This window comes from Podarcis melisellensis (assembly GCF_964234715.1).
Source record: "Podarcis melisellensis genome assembly, chromosome: 7".
Lineage (NCBI taxonomy): Eukaryota > Metazoa > Chordata > Lepidosauria > Squamata > Lacertidae > Podarcis > Podarcis melisellensis.
Window position 1 is genome coordinate 86,420,907 of NC_138539.1, and position 19,079 is coordinate 86,439,985.

A 19,079-nucleotide genomic window follows, 5' to 3' on the forward strand; every position below is an offset into this window, starting at 1 on the left:
AATTCCCCATTTAGTCCCTCATAAAAAGACAGTGGGAGGGCAATCATGGTCAATATCGCAGTGTCTTTTGATGCCGTTGACCATGGTGTCTCTCTGGACTGACTCTGTGCAACAGGTATTGCCGACACTGTGCTCCCACCTGTTCAGGATATGTCTGGAGAGTAGAACTGGGAGATCGGTCTTTGGGCACATGACTTTTATGCTATGGGTTGTCATGGGGCACTGTTTTGTCCCACAATGCCCCCTCTGATTCATTTAAAATATCCCCATTTATTATTAATCTGGGCATATCTCAAAATTTCCAAAGATGGTAGAGACAGGTCTAGTTCATTTACATGATGCGTATGAAGGACAGGAACCCCTTACAGGTACTCCGAAGCTAAGCCGGGAGCAAGGAGAGTTAGCTCACTCCAGCAGGCAGTGCATTTTATCTAATCATACCTTAAAAGGAGGGTTTCAAAAGCTTTTAAGTGTAACTGCTTCTTCTAAAAAGAATAAATTGTTGTTGTTGTTTATTATATCAAGTAGATGATGACTTTACTGAAACTTGGTGTAGTTTTACTTTGTACCTGAGTAACAATGGACAAACTCTGCGGGACAGCTGTGGTGAGATGTAATTGCTTGAACTGTGTAGTCTGAGAAGGGAAGGGAGGGGCGAGGTGAGGGGCTTTGTTCTTGTGTTACTCTCCGTATCCTCTAAAATAAAGGAGAAAGGTGAAATAAGAACATTTTTTAAAAAATCAGCTGAGCTTAAATACTAGAATGATGGAAGCTTTGTAAGTCTTAGGTTCTAGTTCGCTCCCTCCTGATGAGCCTGGGCCACTCATGGATCCAGCCTTCCCACTACGCTGGACGCTCGGGATGCGAACATAGCTGTCAATGTTTCCCTTTTTTAAAGGGAAATTCCCTTATTCTAAATAGGATTCCTCGCAAGAAAAGGGAAAAGTTGACAGCTATGGATGCAAACGTGATCCATGTGGGATGCATGTTCACAACCCGCAGCGTCTGCAACCTGCAGTGGCGCGTCTGTGCTTGTTGTGATTTGGCGCTTCTGCACATGCGCAACCGCCGAAACCCAGAAGTAACCCGTTCCAGTACTTCCGGGTTTCGGTGGTCCACAACCCGAAAAAACACAACCTGAAGCGTCTGTAACCCGAGGTATGACAGTAGTGCCTTCTGCCAACAGTGAATGTTCCTGAACCAGAATATGCTGACCACAGAGATACATATGTTGGTAATCACAGTTCGTGTAACATCCTTTATGGAACACACTGTGACTATTGCCAGACTGCAGTGGCCAAACTGCCCACTTCTGAATATAAATTTATTCATAAAAATCTGGATATTTCTCAACCAAAAGAGCAATTCTATTCATTTTATCTGTGCCTTGCAGGAGGAGTGCTTGGTGGGTTGTAGCAGCAAAAAAGCAAAGGTGAACTATTTTCCAAAGGACATCAGCCTCCTGTTTCCGCAGTAGCCAGACAACCACCTGCAAGTTAACCTGCAAGTTAGGACCTGGTAGCAAAAGCACTCTCCCCTCATAACCAGTGAATTCTGGGTGGAAATGTATTTGTTATTATATCTTCAAAATTATCCTTCAAATACGTGGCTTTGTTTTCATGTCGATTGCTTATATGATTTGTTATATGTGAGAAAATCAATTTACATCATTGATAAAAACTATGAAAGTTCCATTTTAGCTGCCAAGAAGACCAACTCCTGTTCACAATAAAGGTAAAAAGAGAAAAGAAGGTAAAGGACCCTGGATGATTAAGTCCAGTCGAAGGTGACTATGGGGTGTGGCTCTCATCTCACTTTCAGGCGAAGGGAGCTGGCGTTTATCCACAGACAGCTTTCCGGGTCATGTGGCCAGCAGAACTAAACCACTTCTGGCGCAACGGGGTACCGTGACGGAAACTAGAATGCACAGAAACGCTGTTTACCTTTCCGCCGCAGTGGTACCTATTTATCTACTTGCACTGGAGTGCTTTTGAACTGCTAGGTTGGCAGGAGCTGAGACAGAGCAATGAGAGCTCACCCTGACCTTCTGATTGGCAAGCCCAAGAGGCTCAGTGTGGTTTAGACCACAGCGCCACCCGTGTCCTTGTTCACAATAAACCTGGCTTCCTCTTATAATTTCTGGTGCTTGATTCTTCCTTGGCCTTGCCCCTAGAATGCCCATATCAGAAGCCAGAGTGACAATGTCTACTGTTTCATAGCAGCCCCTGTTTCTTCAGAATGGATAGTTTTGTTATGTTTTTAATATATAACACTTTATTGGAAGCTGTAAAAGGAATATAGTTGCAGCAAATAATGCAAATAAGTCTTCTTCTTTGGCAATCCCTTGTAGCTGAGTAAGATTGTCTTCCATAAACATGGTTTTAAGAATGAGTCTGTAAGTGACTATGGAGGCCAGTTCTGGAACCATCTGTCCTTCCACAGTGGGGACATTGGTTTCTGGGTGGGAGTTGATCACGGTGTGGATTTGCCAAGCATGCCTTCCTCTTAGCACGTTTCTCCCTTGCGTCCTGGAGATGATTTGTAAATACAAATAAGTAGACCATAACGGTCTTATGTCATTCACACATAAGGAAAGCCATAATCCAATTTACAATGATATCTCAGGAATGTTATTCATTGTTAGCGATCAATATGCATCTTCTCAGTTTGTGAACAGATTCAAACAAGAAAGAAAAGCAAAAAGAACAGTTAACACTGGATATCGCGCAGGCGAATATTTCTAGTGTTTTGGCTTAATTATAACAGGTTTGTATCTCAGCTATTACAGGTGAGCATCAAATCAAATGGTTGGGATATTCGGAATGAATAACTGAGCATCTTTCTTGCAAAACAAGAAAGGCTTGTTTTGCCTTCATTGTAATTGGGAGAATTGCAGCTGTCAATGACTCACGGAGCAGATGTTTCATTCCTCGCTGCTTGGGGCCATTCACAAACCCTGCGCGCACGCGCACGTGGCGGAAGTCCTTTCGCCCCCGCTGCTCTCCCCAAATCCAGCCCCGCTTTCCTGGCTGGCTGCTGCCGCCGTCTTCTCCGCCACCAGGGGGCTCTGCGCGCCGTAACGGGCTGAGCAAGGAGCGAGCAAAGCAGGCGGCAACGCGCAGCGGCTGCCCGGGCCGGGAGGCGGCGCGCCTGTGCGCGCACGCAAGGTAGGATGCCCGCCTGCCGCATCGTAAGGAAAACTGGATGGCGACTGAATAATGTTGCAAAACACACCCAGTGACCCAGCTCTCCCTCGCCCACGGGCACGCGCGCGCACGCACAGCGATGCTGGGAAGTCCCGGGGTTTCTGCAAATCCATGGCGCCGGCAGCCAGCCGCGCGAGCAATTCCAGCGGCGGAGTCGAGAGCGCCTTCATTGCGCAAGGCAGGAAGATGGCTCCGCGGTGGGGCTTCCTCGGGTCCTTAATGGCGCTTCTCCCATTAAGTCGAAGGCAATGGAGCTGCTGCTGCTCCGGGCGGGGCGCGAGGATGTGTGGGGTTTTGGGGGATGTTGGACATTTCGCTCTCTGCCTGCCCCCAAAAACCCACTGCAGGGCCAGGTAGTGAAAGCTAGGTTGGGGTTATACAATGCTCAAGGCAAGGCACTCCTCCTATGCTCAGACGCACGGACTTTTTATTACTTGAAAACGTGAGGTTCCAGAGCAGGGCGCTCCCTCCAGCGTTTATCTCACAAACATGAGGGGCTTTTAAGGCGGTGGTGTTTTAGGGGGAAAGTAACTGGCAGGGAAAGGGTTGACGCCCTCCCCCCCATCCTTTTCTGTTGCAAAGCCCCGTCTCCCAAGAACACACTTTTTGCAGTGGTGAAAGGGCCAGTGGGGTTCCTGCAGTGATGACCTTCATATCAGCTGGTCCTTAGTTGCATGACAGACAGGTGAGCCTCTTGGGCTTCTCCTTGGGGACTCCTGCTATTCCCAGGTGACTCATTCCTGTGTTCAACAAGAAATGCCTTCCATTCTTTTTCCAGCTTCCTCTCAGTGTTTCTGGCCTCCCTTTCCAGATATGTTTTCTTAAAGGCTTTGGTTTCTGTCGCAAGCCTGAAACTGCTCCAGCTTCTTCATTAAAGAGAAAAGGCCAACCATAACACGGCTTGCATTAAAGGTGAGCCACACAGACTGCTTGGATTGCAACCTTTCATTGAAAGAGCTCTGCAGCTCACATAGAACCATCCAATTCCTTGGCAACCTGCCGGGCTAAGGCTCCCAGTATATCTCTACAATTAGCCAGCGGAAAAGAAAATGTGAGCCCTTAGCTCTGGGACTTATGAGGAAGAGAGGTCCTCTGGTCATATGCAGAGTGCATTTCCACAAACACTGAGTACTAGTTACAACCCACCTAGGATTGTGGGATTTAAGAGCAAGGCTTCCAGATGGGAAGATGCAAGCTCTACAGAGGCCTAATTCCCACCACTGGGGTTTTGTTTTGTTTTGTTTTGTTTTTTAAAAAAATGAAATAACCACTGTCAGTTTCTCTAAACACTAGTCCCATTTCAGACAGATAGTTAGCCCAGTGGTACACTTTGCTCTATATGCCACTGCATTTATTCTCAGTGGTTGTAACTGCTGTGGACACTCTTTCATGGTTTGGGAAGCAGCATGTATTTTCTTCTTCCCTACTACATGCTGTGGCTCACCCTCTAATTCAAAAGGCTGCTGCTGAGTGGATCTCATCACTTTGCAGCTACACAACATGCCATTAGCCCCTGCTTAGCACAAACCTTTTTTTCCTGTGTCCATGGAAGGAAAAAGTGTGTTCTGCCAGGTGACCCTGTAAATGTAAAACACACACACACACTGGCACTTGAACTGGAAATTGTCCCCCCGCCCCGCCCCAGTCTACCTGGTACACGGCTGTTTCCCTACACAGAGCCGATCTGTTTCTAGAACAGAACGCAACCTGGTCTCCGTGTCCACAGTGGCTCCCTTTGCTGCAATGCCCTTTCCCCAACTCTTCCGTTCCTCAACTTCAGAATCGAGTTTGTGATCATTTGGAGGTAGCGGAAATAGTGGTGAAGTTTGACATCAGTCAGATTTCCCCAGCCTCACCCGAGTTGAGATGGATCCTTTGATCTTACGTTTTATCCTTCCCTCGCAGTTTTAAACTGGTGGCATAAGAACTGCTTTCCCATGACTTGCGCAACTTCCCATCACAGCCAGGTTACAGGCCACAGGTTGGATCAGAGTCCTGGATAAATCAATGGGAAAGAATAAATTGGTCGTGACTAACTTTTCACAACAAATTGGGGCTTAAGTCCAACTAGTTTTGTCTGGGTGATCTAACCCAGGAGCGGGGAACCTCAGGCCAGGGGGGCACAAGCAGCCCCCCCGGCGCCCACCTGACTTTCAGAACTCTTCCCAGAGCACCCCCCCCCCCTTTGAGGGGCTTTGGCCTGGCCTGGCGTGTGACCTTGAACTCTGAGCAGGGCCAGGAAGGTACACCAAGGGTCATCTAGTCCAACCCACTGAAATGCAGGAATTACAGCTTAAGAATCCATGACAGATGGACATCCAACCTCTGCTTTAAAATCTCCAAGGAAGGAGAGTCCACCACCTTCAGAGGGAGTCTGTTCTTCCTGATGTTTAGTCAGAATTTCCTTTCTTCAAACTTGAATCCATTGGTTCGGGTCCTACCCTCCAGAGCAGAAGAAAACCAGCTTGCAGTTCTTGTTTGTTTGCTAAACTTTCTTTTCTTTTCTTTTGCACATCCATAATATAGCTCCAGTTTTTCCTTTTGTTAAACTTAGATCCTTTCAGAATTCAAGGAAATTGCATTGGTTAGTTAATTCAAGGGGAATGAAGGTTATTATTAATGAGATGTTGCAGTTCTCATGTTAACAATTTATATACATGTTGACACTTAGTTTTATAAAGCTTTCTTCTGCAGATTTCTGTAGTAACCCATATAAGTTCAAAATATATAATGTTAAATGTCGAGCCTCAAATGTGTTCTTAAATGTTTTACATTAGGCATAGGCAAACTCGGCCCTCCAGATGTTTTGGGACTACAATTCCCACCATCCCTGACCACTGGTCCTGTTAGCTAAGGATCATGGGAGTTGTAGGCCAAAAACATCTGGAGGGCCGCAGGTTGGGGATGCCTGTTTTACATTGATAAAAACATCTATCTTGAAGTAAAATTCTCTTCTGTAAAGAAAAAAATGTTTTAAAATTATTGTTTGGCAGCAATCTTTCTCGATTCAAGATGGCCACCGATCTGTGAGGCAGGGCGAGGCAGCTGCTCTCACCATTTTATAGTTTTATTGTCCTTTTATTGTTTTATTTTATTGTTTTACTGCCCTGATTTATCATTTAATGGTTTTACTTCCGTGTTATCTAATGCAATCTTTCACATCTAGCAAATTTTGCTCATACTTTTGAGAGGTCCATCCCAGCTCAGTTTGTTCTCTGCCTTTCCAAGTTTCCAAAATAGCTGCCAGACCTTTGTCCCTATAAATGTCATAGAATCCTATGATTTCATCTTGTCAAAGAAAATAAAGAAAAATCCAAAAAGGAGTACTGAAATATATACATGACACCCTGGCCTAATTTTACCTTCCAGCTCAAAATTAGGAAAATCATGTCTTCATCTTGCATTAGGCATGTTCCTTCTCTGGCAGTTTCCCCCATCAAACTCAGTAATACAATATTCAGGCAGGTGTATATAGGATTGCACTGTGATCAGCAGCCAGCAACTGTTGCTATCTCCCTTGGGTTAAAAACCAAGCAAGCAGGAAAAGGAAATTGTCTCTGCAATCAGTAATGCAAAATCAAATTCACACCTACATGTGGTAAGAGGATATATGATTTAAATAGGCAAGTAAGAGCCTACAGGATAGCTCAGTCAGTAGAGCACGAGACTCTAATCTCAGGGTTGTGGGCGGGGGGGTTCTTGCCCTACATTGGGCAAAAATATTTCTTCACTTTTCTTCTTTCTTCTTCTTTGGCGATCCCTCATAGCCGAGTAAGATTGTTTTCCATAAACACAGTTTTAACAATGAGTCCGTAAGTGACTGTGGAGGCCAATTCTAGATCCACACATCCTTCCACAGTGGGGACATTGGTTTCCGGGTGGGAGTTGATCAGTGTGGGTTTGCCAAGCATGCCTCCCTCGAGTGTCTTCAAAGCCCATGACACCTTTGGTAAAGGCTGTCCTCCAACTGGAGCACTCGCAGGCCAGTGTTTCCCAGTTGCCGGTGTTTATACTACATTTTTAAAATTTGCCTTGAGACAGTCTTCAAACATCTTTTGTTGACCACCAGCATTACACTTTCCGTTTTTAAGTTCGGAATAGAGTTGTTGCTTTGGAAGACGATAATCAGACATCCGCACACAATATGACCAGTCCAACGAAGTTGCAGTTGAAGAATCATTGCTTCGACACTGGTGATCTTTGCTTCTTCCAGTACACTGATATTAGTTCACCTGTCTTCCCAAGTGATGTGTAAAATTTTTTGGAGACACCGTTGATGAAATCGTTTGAGGAGTTGGAGATGGTGTTTGTAAGTGGTCCATGTTTCACAAGCATACAGTAAGGTTGCTAGTACAATAGCTTTGCAAACAAGCATTTTGGTTTCCCTGTGAATGTCGCAGGGATATTCACATTTTTTCACTGCAGGGGGTTGGACTAGATGACTCTTGTGGTCCCTTCCAACTCTATGATTCTATGACAGTTCTAACAGCAAAGTGTAATAAAGTGTAAAGGCAAATTGTAATGCACATATTGTGAGCCATATTCAAAATCCTAGTGCAGCCTCAGAGGTGCTTTAATAACAGCTGTGACTTGGTTGTTGTTCTTGGCACCCCTCTGATTTGAGAGAAAATGCCTTCGGGGGCCAAGTCAAACCGCTGGAGAATCACAGTGCCTGATGTGGCTGAAGAAACCTGGAATTCATAACTGCTGCACCCCACATTATTCTTGCTGCGTTAAGCACCACAAAGTGATCTCCCCGGGGTGCAAACCTGGGCAGTCCTGGGCTGCCCAGACAACAAGACACGCCCTCATGTATTGAAATAAGCCTGTTTCCCTTTTTTTCTGTCTACCAAGGAACTTGTGTGTTTACCTAAGGATTTGTATTTTCAGAAATAGAGAAGCAACTACTGAATTCATTCAGCAGTCCTGGGTTGCAACCAGAAGCCTGCATGGGACCTTGTAGAGACTTAGTCACTTTTAAAGTAGCCAGAATGGGGGTGGGGGTGGGGGACGGGATGTTCCAACTCCCAAGGCGTATTGCGAGCAGATCCCTCAACAGGGAGGCCACGAGTCGGTACTATTCAGAAGACTGGATAAGCCCCCAGAGCTTCTAGCTGCTTTCTCACCATACTTGGCCATAGAGTTCACAGACAAGCCATTTCTCCTCCTCCTCCGTCCCTCTCTGCTTTTACTGCTCCCTCTTTCCATTGCCCCCCTACCCAACTGGTTGCAGTTGCTGCACTTGGGCTGAGCGTGGAGAGGTCTCTACTCATTGGAGCCAAGGAGTTGCTATGCTGGCATTCGTGAATAGTTCCAAAACACAGCTTTTGCTCTTGAACAGTCATACACTTGCAGGCTGCGGGGGGGGGGGGGCAGTGTGTGGGGGAGAGGTTGCTAAGAGAGTGCTGGATTTTTTCAAGCAAGTAGTCAGGCAAGCTACAGGCGGGTTGTCTCTTGAAAAGCAAAAAAGAGATTTGCTGAATCAGGGAAATACCACTGCCTTCCTTTGCATACTATTATGCTGCTATTTCCTCAGAGAAAAAAATAAATTGGGAGCTGTAACAAAAGAAACGAGCTTCCATCTTGTGGTAGGACAGTCTGAGCATTGTTTTCTTAAGTAACCAAGAGTTTCCACCATCCATATTAAAAGTTAGATACCCTCAGTCTGGGCAAGTGGGAACCCAAACATGGAATATTTTCTTGGGAGAAGGGACAGATCTTAGCAAACTGCCTTCATCTAACCAGGCAGATATGAGGAGCCTAACACAAGGTTAAGCCTAGTCCTGCAAGCAAATTGTCAACTTCAGGTTTCTATTTTCAGCTTTTAATTAAATAAAAGTAGGAGAAAAAGAAAGCACAAAGATTAAAAAAACAAACAAGTGATTTCTAGCTAACCTCACACTCAGTCAGTTCCTCAGTTCGTTTCAGCAGCCTGCAGTAAAGTGCAGCATCGTTTTATGTGCAAATGACATAGAAGTTGAAGTTGAACAAGCAGAGTTCCTCAGGGCCAAGGGAGGGCATAACTAAAAAACATTTTTATGTCTCATGTTTCAAGAGGAACAATGATGTCTGATCAGGCCTGAGATGGGTGCAAAGCACTTATCATTCATTACAGGATATTAGGGAAACAGGTGTGTGGATTGAGAAGGATCTCCTCTTGTGTAGTTAATCTGAATGGATTCGCTAAGCAGGAAACATCCTCTTGCATAGACCCTGAGCTGAGCTCCATATGTTTCACTGTGCAGTGTCTTTGAGGAGACTTTGGAATTCTTAAATGACCTGAAAGGTTGGAGCTGGTTCTTTGACATGGCGGCATTTCTAGGATGGCATTTGTTCTCTTTCCCAGCACTCCTGTGTGCTACAGAAGTTTTGCAAAGAGATATTTAAGTGAATAGAGTTGCCAAACAGCCTCTTGGACAGTTGCTAGAATCTGAGAACAGAAAGTCAGAATTCAGCCACACTGCCTCTTCATTGACCAGTCCTGTCATGCAGGGAAAGAAGCTGGTCATAGCATGGAGGGAAAGTGATGGCAAAACCATTGAACAAAATCATGTTTGGTTTTTTCATAGCAGATAAAGGAGACATGCCATTTAGAAATCTCTCACTCGCATTCCTGCACACCACACAAAAATGCAAGGATATATCTAAATTATGCACAAGGAGGACCAAACAAGTTCCCCCCACCTTTCCTAAAATTAAGAGGGGCTCAGTGGCTGTTTTTGTAATCCCCCCCCAGTAATTAGAACAAGAAAAAGAAGGAGGTAATCACGGAATGTGAGTTTGCACAAACCAGATTGTATACCTATGTGGCCATGGAAGTCTGAATCTTCGAGGAGTCTTGTTCCCCCACAAATTGCTAAGATCTCAGAGAAAGATCAATTCTTCTGGTGGGGAAAAAAAATCTTACAGCTTTGTACTTACTAAACAAAACCAAATGTTTGGAGGCCAACACATGCTACAGGAATAGAAATACATTCCAAAACCAAATTAAACAAAGGCCTGAAACCCCGTAGACATCCTTGTGCTGTTTTTATGAAGCATTTGGATTCTCATATTTCTGTAAGTTTAAACCAACTGTTGGAGCAGCCAATGTGCTTTGGCAAAAACACATCAAGTCCTCTCTGGGTCTCTCTCTTACACTCAAGCAGTCATATAAACATAATATTCTTTTTTAAAAAGTTTTGGAAGTAGCCCCCAAAGCAATTTTTCTCCTGTCTGTAGTAACAGGAGTCCCGAGATTCAAACCATTCCCTGAGGTATATCAGCAGAGCTGCCAGATCAGCAATATCCCAAAGCCTAGTGGTATGGAATGAGTTTGGTGTGTGTTTATGAGTTTAAATCTGATTCTTTATAAAGGTACTGTTTTAAAATGATATTGTTCCAGCCAATTATAATGATGAAAACTCCTAAAACTAAGATTCAAGGGCAGTAATTTGTCTGGATTACTAGAGCACTCCAGCAGCCAGCCAACCTTTCGCAAATGAAGATAAGAGCACACTCCTAGGACACCTTGGTTCCAGTACCAAGCCCCTCCCCCCCGGTCTTCCTTCCCAGCGAACCATCACACATTGCTGAAGGTTGTGTTCCACCTGCTGTATTTGTTTGTCCCACACTGATTTACAGTTCAAGAGCAAGTTTGTTTTTAGCTAAAAACCTACTTGAAAAACACAGTGGCATTACGGTGGTCCAGTTTGCATGTCACAGTAAACCGTAGTTGATTAGTTTACCATGAAAACGTTGAGCTGGGCCACTTTGCTGCCCACTGGAGAAACGGAGAGCTTAGCTTAGTGCTGTATCATCTGCTGTGGATCATAATTTGTTTCATGCAAGACCATGGTTTATTTGAAGGGTTCTAGATCATGCAGGGAGGAAGTTCCTCATTTCACACTTTCTTTTTAAAAATAATTTTTATTGCATTTTAAAAAATTACAAATACACAATTACAAATACACATAAAACTCAAACACACCCACAAAAATACATCTTCATTTCTTTTTCATTTACATTCATATTCTATATCTCATCTAAACTTATCCATATCCATCGTACATTAATTGACTTCTGTCTGTCTCTTTACGGCTTCTTCACCTCTTTTTTATTTTCCCCTTTATTTTGTATTCAATATATATATTACCTTTTATTTATTTTTGTGAAATCCAGTCAAAGCACAACCAAGTTTTGATTTGGGAACCATGTTTGTGCAAATAATTTTTTAAACAATCTCATTTCACACTTTCCACCTTGCACTTCACCTCTGCACTCCCTCCTGTGAGTGCCTGCATGAGTACTCCGAACACACAGTTAGGGCTCACGCCTCTCGCAAGTGTTAATGATTCAAATAACAATATTTGTTTTGCATTCCACCAAGTCCTAAAATACATTGTTTGTCACTGACTAAGACATAGAGCAGGCCCATTGAGATCACTGGACTTAAGTTAGCCAAGTCCACTGATTCATTTCTGTGCATGACTTCACCAGACACAACCCTATGTCACTGGAGATGGGGCAGCTAACCAACTCACCCTTGGTCCATTCTCTGTGGGGGCCGCCCCACTCTCCTTTATGCATAGACAGACACCTGCAGGTAGGCTGAAGCACACAGGCTCCCCCCTCACCAGCTGACGTGGGTTATTATTGCCCCCACTCAGCTCCTCAAATGGTCAGACTAATGACCAGGTGAAATTTGCATCCCCATCATGGCACGTAGTTCCATACCCCAACAAGGCTGGGTTTATCTTAACGTGTCTCTCTCTCTACCCCCCCCCCCCACTTTTTGCTCCTGCTGCCAAATTGGTGGGATCTTGGAGAGCTGGAAAAATTGACTTGCGGGGTAGTTTACATCCCCAAAATGAGGGTTGAGGAGATAGAAGAAGCTTCTAAATGTCTACTTTGCAATCTCCTGCAAATATTTCTGGAAAAAAATTCTGAAAGAAATACTGTACTTGAAAAGATAACAGGAAAATGTCAAGTCTACTTTTGGGAAATTGTATGAGCTATTATTTTCATGATTTTGGGAAAACTATGGAACACAATACTGTTTTTATATCATATGAATGATATTTAGAAAAAAGTGCAACTAATTTTCAGTGAAACATGCATATGGCTTATTTTATTTTATTTTGCACAGTGCCAGTGACTGTGGAATAAGCGGGAAAATGTTTCATCAAAAACTGCAGGTGCTATTAAGCGACCTCATAGTCTTGTCTATCAAGTGTGAACTTGCAGGAGAAATTTACTTTGGGGAAATAATTTCACAATAAAAAGGCAAGAAGAAAAGTTTTAAAGTAAATTGGTCAACTCAAAAATATATTTGCAGTCACATGATAGATTTTTTTTTTTAATCAACAGAAAAATATATTTATTTGGACCAACCAAAAAATACTCTGCAAGCTTTGGGAAACTCTTCAGACTGGATGGTAAGTTAAACAAAAGTAGGGGGCGGGAAATGGCTTGGGGTGGGGTGGAGGCCTGGTAGAAATGCCCAGTATGGGCCATGGTGTCATATCAGAAATGCAGAAAATGTAATTTCATAATTAAAACAGGTATTCACATGTGGGTTTCCTTAGTGGGACTGCACAGAGCCAAACTTGAGGAGCAAAAGCTACAGGCAAGCAAATCTGAACATTTGTTCCACTTAAAGTAAGTGGGACTTTTCTCTCCAGACTAATTTTCTCTCATGCAGGCCAGGACTATCTGTCATAATAGGACAAGCAGTTAGGAACTGCAAGGAATCTGTGCCATCTTGGAATGCAGCCACACGAGGGCTGAACTTTTATAGACCGAGGGAGAGCAAACCAGGTGTTAATGCAAGTCGAACAGCAAGGGCATGAGGAAGAAAATTAAGATGTCCTTGGGTTGCGTAACTATTTTAACCCAGAGAAATTATTCCAGAATGCCACTCTTTTGGTGTTAGTAATTTTATTAATGGACAGCTTGTATCAAAAACCGATGCTCTTTTAAAAACTATGTAGATATTCGTGCTGTTATTATTAACTCATCTAATGTATTTATAGAATCTAGTAACATTTGCCAGCTAAATGAGGGCAGATCTGACAAGTTGTAAAATTCCATCAGCTTAATTTGGGTTCACATATTTAGTTTCTCTTTTCAGCTAGAAGAGCCATAAATAATCTAAGAGAAAGAAAAGTGTGCTCCAGAGATAACCCAAGCTCCCTCTCTCAAGAATCTCTCTCAAGAGCAGACAGCGCCAGGCCCAGCCTTCTGCCAATTGTTCAGTTTATTGTATTTTAACCCCCATGAGAGATGCAATTTGGATTTCCTGCCTCACACATCAAAATGGCACCACCTTAACAGAGTTGTGTGAGGTTAAAACATGAGGCGCTGGGAGAAGAAAAACATTGTACTCCAAAGAGCTCCTTGGAGAAAAGTAAAGATAAAAATGGAGTAAATCAGTAAATTCAAATTGTTGTACAACCCAAGTATTGCTAATTGCATGGATCCCAAAATGAACCTAGTCAAGCAAACCTTTAGAGCGAAGGCTAACAATGCACACTGGCCAAACACAGTTTGCTCCCCTGCACTAAAAGAGACACAGCACATCCCCAATAAATACTCACCCATAATAGATCGAACTTTTGCGCAGAAATCCACAGCTCCCTTTACCCAGCAACTGCTTAGCATTTCTTAAAGGACTCTCGTTGTAGAAAACACTTTATGATTCTTACTTGTAAAAGGTCCTGTGCATACACCAAGAAGCAGGATGGAACCCAGAGATGGGGTGATGTCGGATAGCTCTTGTAGAATGAGGTGTGTTGGGGTCCCAGCCGCCCGGTGACAGTGACCTTGGCCTGCACCCCTAAGTGCAGAGTGTGGCCACTTCTTCTCTTTTCGGTGATGGTAGGAGAGCAGGGCCTACTTCCCTCACAAGGGAGTGAAGCAGCAAGAGCCCAAGGGGGGAAAGGCCAGCTTCCATCAGCCAAGCCCTAAACTGCTGCACCTGCTCAGCGAGCTTTGATGGTTGGGGCTTCCCACACCTGCTTGAGTGGCTGGCTCTGCAATAAGTAACCAAACAGTTAAACCCCTGTGTTCCAAATAAATATCAGTAATATCCAAAAGCAACACGATGACAAAGTACAACAATGTGATGTCAATATAAAGGCTTTATATAATCTATACAGAACACTGAACAATATGAAATATGCACTCTCTGCAAAACCAAATAAACAGAAATCTTCTAAATCTCTGAAAGTCGCAAAATATGCATTCTCGGTGGATTCTCGTGAAAACATAGAACCAAATAAATGTTAGTCTTTCACCCCAAATGATTGAGGGACAACTTACCTTATGGATAATTTCTACATCTGAAAAGGAATTCCTCTCTCGATCATGATTTTCATAAAAATGCTGACATGCTAGCAGATTCTCTGAGTGCTAGGGGGTATCCTTTTGATATTGTCTATCGATCCAAAATCAAATCGCTTACTAAGGATCGTGCTTTGCTTCTTGGTCCCACATCTACCCCACGTGCTCAAAATTGCATTACAGGATCATTAGAATACACCTCTCATGCAGACAGAGTTATTAGAATAATACGCAAACACTGGCATGTACTCTGGAATATACCAGGTTGTTTTGAATTTCCTTTAATAGGCTTTAGGCCTATTAAGCGTTTATATTGACATCGCATTGTTGTACTTGGTTACCGTGTTGCTTTTGGATATTACTGAGTGGCTGGCTCTAGCAGCTGCTTTTTTAAACTTATAATTGTGTTTGTGGGTTTATTTTTACTCACGTTGGATGTGCCTTTCCATAACAGGTACAGAAGCCCACTGTAATGGCAGCTGAATCTAGCTTCCACACCAAAGACAGGACAGCATCCTCCATTCTAGACAAGGTTATAGCTGGCTAACTTAGAGGGCGAATGGCAGGCTGTGTAGCCCCACAGCTCTGTCCTCTGACTTGCCCCCCGTCCCCCGGCACACTTTGCTGCCTTCCCAGCACCAGCTGCCTGAGGCACCTGCCCTACTCTGCCTAATGGCAAGGCATGTGTACAACTTCTGCACATGTGCAGTTTGCAGGTTCATTGTGAACTATTATTTCTGTGCCGCTTGTTGCTAATGGCCTGTTGCGCTTTGCTCCTTTGTTTTATAGATTGCACATGCTTGGCTTAGCATACCTTTTCATTTGGTCTTTGGTTGCTTCAGGAGTAGGGTGGTCATCTGCCTGAGATTCCTGCATTGCAGAGGGTTGGATTAGATGACCCTTAGCATCCCTTCCAAATCTACAAATCTGATTCTGTGTGTTACTTCTCAGGAAACACACAGAGGATTCAGCCGAAAGGTTTCCAGGAAGGTTGTCAGTGATCAGATGTCCTGCCTATACCTTTCCCTAGAATGTGGGAGGCCAACAGCATTACCTGCCTTGAATTTCCTGGGGGTGAGAAGGCCATTATTCTCAAGAGAGCTGCTCTGTAACAGAGCCTTCCCTTGACAAATAACAACAGGGTTTGTTCTTATTTTTCACCTTTTTATTACAAGAGTGCATTCTCTTCCCTATTAATAAAACAGGATGGATAAGGTCAAAAGTAAATAAAAATGGATTAAAGTCAATATAAGTGTAATTCACTTTACTTCTCTTAGTCCCACTCATCCTGACCTTAAAGCAGGATCTTTAAGGACAGATCTTCAGATTTTCCATCCTCTCCTCACAATTTTTTAAGCCCTTCCCTCCTGATCTTCCTCAGTCTGCTTGAAAACTTTGGCTTGTTAAGCTGTTGTCTGGTATTTCTCCAACAGAGGCTCCTCTCAAAACATATTCTTGACAATAGAGCAGTTCACACTGTTCACAAAACTTATTTCACTGTTTGCCTTCTCTGTGTCTCTCTTTGTAGACTTTGGTTCATTGTTACATGGCTAAATACCAGGTACCATTTGGGCCATCTGGGATCTGTCACAGGATCCCTATGAGCAGAAGCAACTTGCAGGACAATGTGTCACCGAGAGAACCTTCCTGGCCAACTGTCCTGAGTCAGAGCCAGATTTCCACTGCTTCCCTCCTGCTACAGGATGCTCTCCAGGAAAGAGTACGCACTCCTTTTTGCAGCTTTGGGCTGGCTGAGCTCCATTCTGCTCTCTCCCTGGCTGGGGTCAGGTGTGAGGCCTTGATCTGTTTCTGATTAGCAGCCAGCAGCAGAGCTCATTAATTGTCCTGTGATCCTTGCCCTAACTCAGAGCGGCTAACTCCATCCAGCCAAGGCTGGAGCAGAGGGCAACCCTTCAGGGACTGGGGGAAAAGGCCACTTCCCCTCCCCCCCATCTCTTCTTCCAGCCGGTGCTTCAGAGAAAGACCCGGCCCCTCCCCCATACACTGCAACTGGAGCTGATTAACTTCCTTGGCCTTGAGGAACAAATCATTCTCCTCTAATCTCTCCCTCTCCCTCCTTCAGTAATTGCAGATCAGCTCCAATCCTTTTCACTAAAGTAAAGGAAGGAATCACTCCGATTTTTGTCTGCTTCTACAATCTGAAGCTACTGATCCTCCCTTCCTTCCAGCGCACCAGGCTAGTGTGATGCACTGAATTCTTCCCAATGACCACAGAAGTGAGTGAATGCAAAGGGTGATTGACTGCACAGGGCTCTTCAAAAAACGTTCCCCAAAAGCCATGCCGATCAACCCAGGATGTACATTTGTGGTTACTTAGCCACAACCTGTGATTTGACAGTGGATTGGGAGCGGGGACGAAGAAAGGTGCACCGCGCACTTCTTGGCTACTTCTTCAGCGACTGGACTATCAGTTCAGGGGCAAAGGAGGAGCCACTGTCAGCCGGGATGAGCCAACTCTGCTGGATGGGATGCCCCCCCCTCGCCCCAATTAAGAAGGCAGACAGAATCGAGGACCGAAACTGGAACAAAAGCTTTTTTTCAGCGGGGGTGGGGCGTTTAGCTCCGGAAATGCCCACAATTTGTCTGCATGGAGACACCAGGCAGCTGCATCCGCGGATGGTCACGAGGGGCAGATTGCGGGATGATCCCATCGGGGAAATATGGGGCTCCCAGCGCACGTGGCGCTTGATCTAATCTGCCGCCCACACAAAGGGGTCCCCCCCCCGCCTTTCCCGGCACAGAGCACCCATTCAGAGATGCTCATCCCGCCCGCTTGCCCGAGGGAGGTGCGCGCCTTCTCTCTGCCTCCCTCCCTCCCTCCCTCCCTCCCCGGGCGCTGCAGCCCCCGACTTGCCAGCCAGCCGCGCTCTCGCGGACAAAGAGCTGCTCTTCTGTTACCGTTTTGGATCTGGTCTGTTTAAAAAGAGAGAGAGAGATATTAAACCTTTTATCTGGCTGCGGAATTCCCTGTTTGGGTGGGATGGGAAAATGCGCCACAATCTAACGGAACCTGGACGTGAACGGGGAGAAATTCGGCAGGAAAAGCCCGTCTTGGCATGGAGAGGAAATGCTTCTGCGGAATGTCTGCCCTGTCGAGGGGCTGTTCAAGGCGCAGGAGCTGGTTATATGTACTGTATGCATGTGGTGAAACCCCGCCAGAGCCGAGGTGCGAGTTCTCACAACCGCCCTCTCACATCAGCTTCCCTTGCCCGAACCCCAATATTATTTCATGTTCATAAGCAGAGAAGACAAGTCGCCCTTCGGAAACGGCGCATTTATTACAGAGCAGCCAAGATCACCGCGCTGTGCGCTGGCGGGGAGAAAAAGCCGCGCCGACGGCGGCTGTGGCGAAGAGGCGCCTGTTTGGGTCAATTCTCGGGGGGGGGGGGAAGAAGCGGCGTTTCGCCCCCTCCTTTCCGGGTCGCCTCCTGCTCGGGGGCTCCAGCAGGCAGCGCTCAACCTGCGCGCCCCTCGAGGCGGCCGACTCCCGCATCGGCGCCAGAGCCCGAGGAAGACCTCGTCACTATGGCAACAGGGGCTTGCGAGAAGAAGAGGAAGAGGAGTGCGCGTGCGTCCGCTTGTCCTCCCTCCGGCCTGGACTTCTCTCTCGCGCGCCCGCCCCTCCTCCGCACAGCCAGACGCCTCCTTCGGCGCCCAAGGCGCAGCCCTGGAAGAGGAGCGTTGTTTTCCGGGGCCCCTCTCTCTCGCGCACCTCCTCGCAGCCGCCGCCCACCACCTCTCCTCACGAGGAGGCTGCAAGGGACTCCGGCTTGAGAGCTCTCCGTGGCGGCGCGAGATGCCTGGCGGCTTTCCTCTGCCCCGACCCCGGCACCCTGGGGTGCCCTCGCTCCGCACCCAGCGAGCCTTCTGGGGGCTGAGCCTCGAGGAAGCCTGCGGACAGGGGGAGAGTGAGGAATTGGGCCGGGCGGGGCTTGCCGCCCCCCAGTATTTTATTCCAGTTGGCACCTCTGGCTTCTTGTGCTCCTCACTCCGCCCCCACCACTAAACTTACCTGTTTTCCTTTTGATTCCTTTGTTGCCGTCGGCAAATGGCATTCTTGGAAAGGGCGAGGGATGGCTTTTCTCTCCCCCCCCCCTTATGCTCCCTGCCCCTTTTTGGACTGTCCTAAGCAAAGGCCTTCTGCTGAAAGGCGCTAGGCAGGAGCAAAGGGTTTTTTGGAGGGTGGGAGGAATTGTTTGAGCAAATGGAGGGAGGCTGTAGGCCTGCTGGGAAGCTAGCACCTGGTGCATGTCTGACATTTTATGAATTAAGATGGTGCTGACAGGCAGTTCCCCTCCCCGGTTTCTTTAGGACTAGCTTGACAAAGGACCAAACTAGGAGTAAAGACCCGGCGGTCTGTGGGGCAGACTCAGACAGCTACCTTGGGCAGCAAAATCCAAGGGGCGCAGCCACTGACGCCAAAGAAGTGGGGACAAATGGCAGTGGCTTCCAGGACCTTGCAAAGGTGGTGCAAGATGTCACCAGAACTTGGAACCTGCCACTGCTGCCAAGTGACCCCAGGAAGCAAGG

The 19,079-nt window shown here is 45.9% G+C and overlaps 1 long non-coding RNA gene across 1 annotated transcript; it reads right to left on the minus strand.

The window, feature by feature from the left end:
- Window positions 1-1,051: 1,051 nt before the first annotated feature.
- Window positions 1,052-17,466, minus strand: LOC309373630. Its single transcript, XR_014170110.1, has 3 exons — window positions 17,404-17,466; window positions 5,063-5,201; window positions 1,052-1,489 (listed from the first exon to the last, which is right to left on the minus strand). It is a non-coding gene; the product is annotated as an uncharacterized lncRNA (long non-coding RNA).
- Window positions 17,467-19,079: the final 1,613 nt, after the last annotated feature.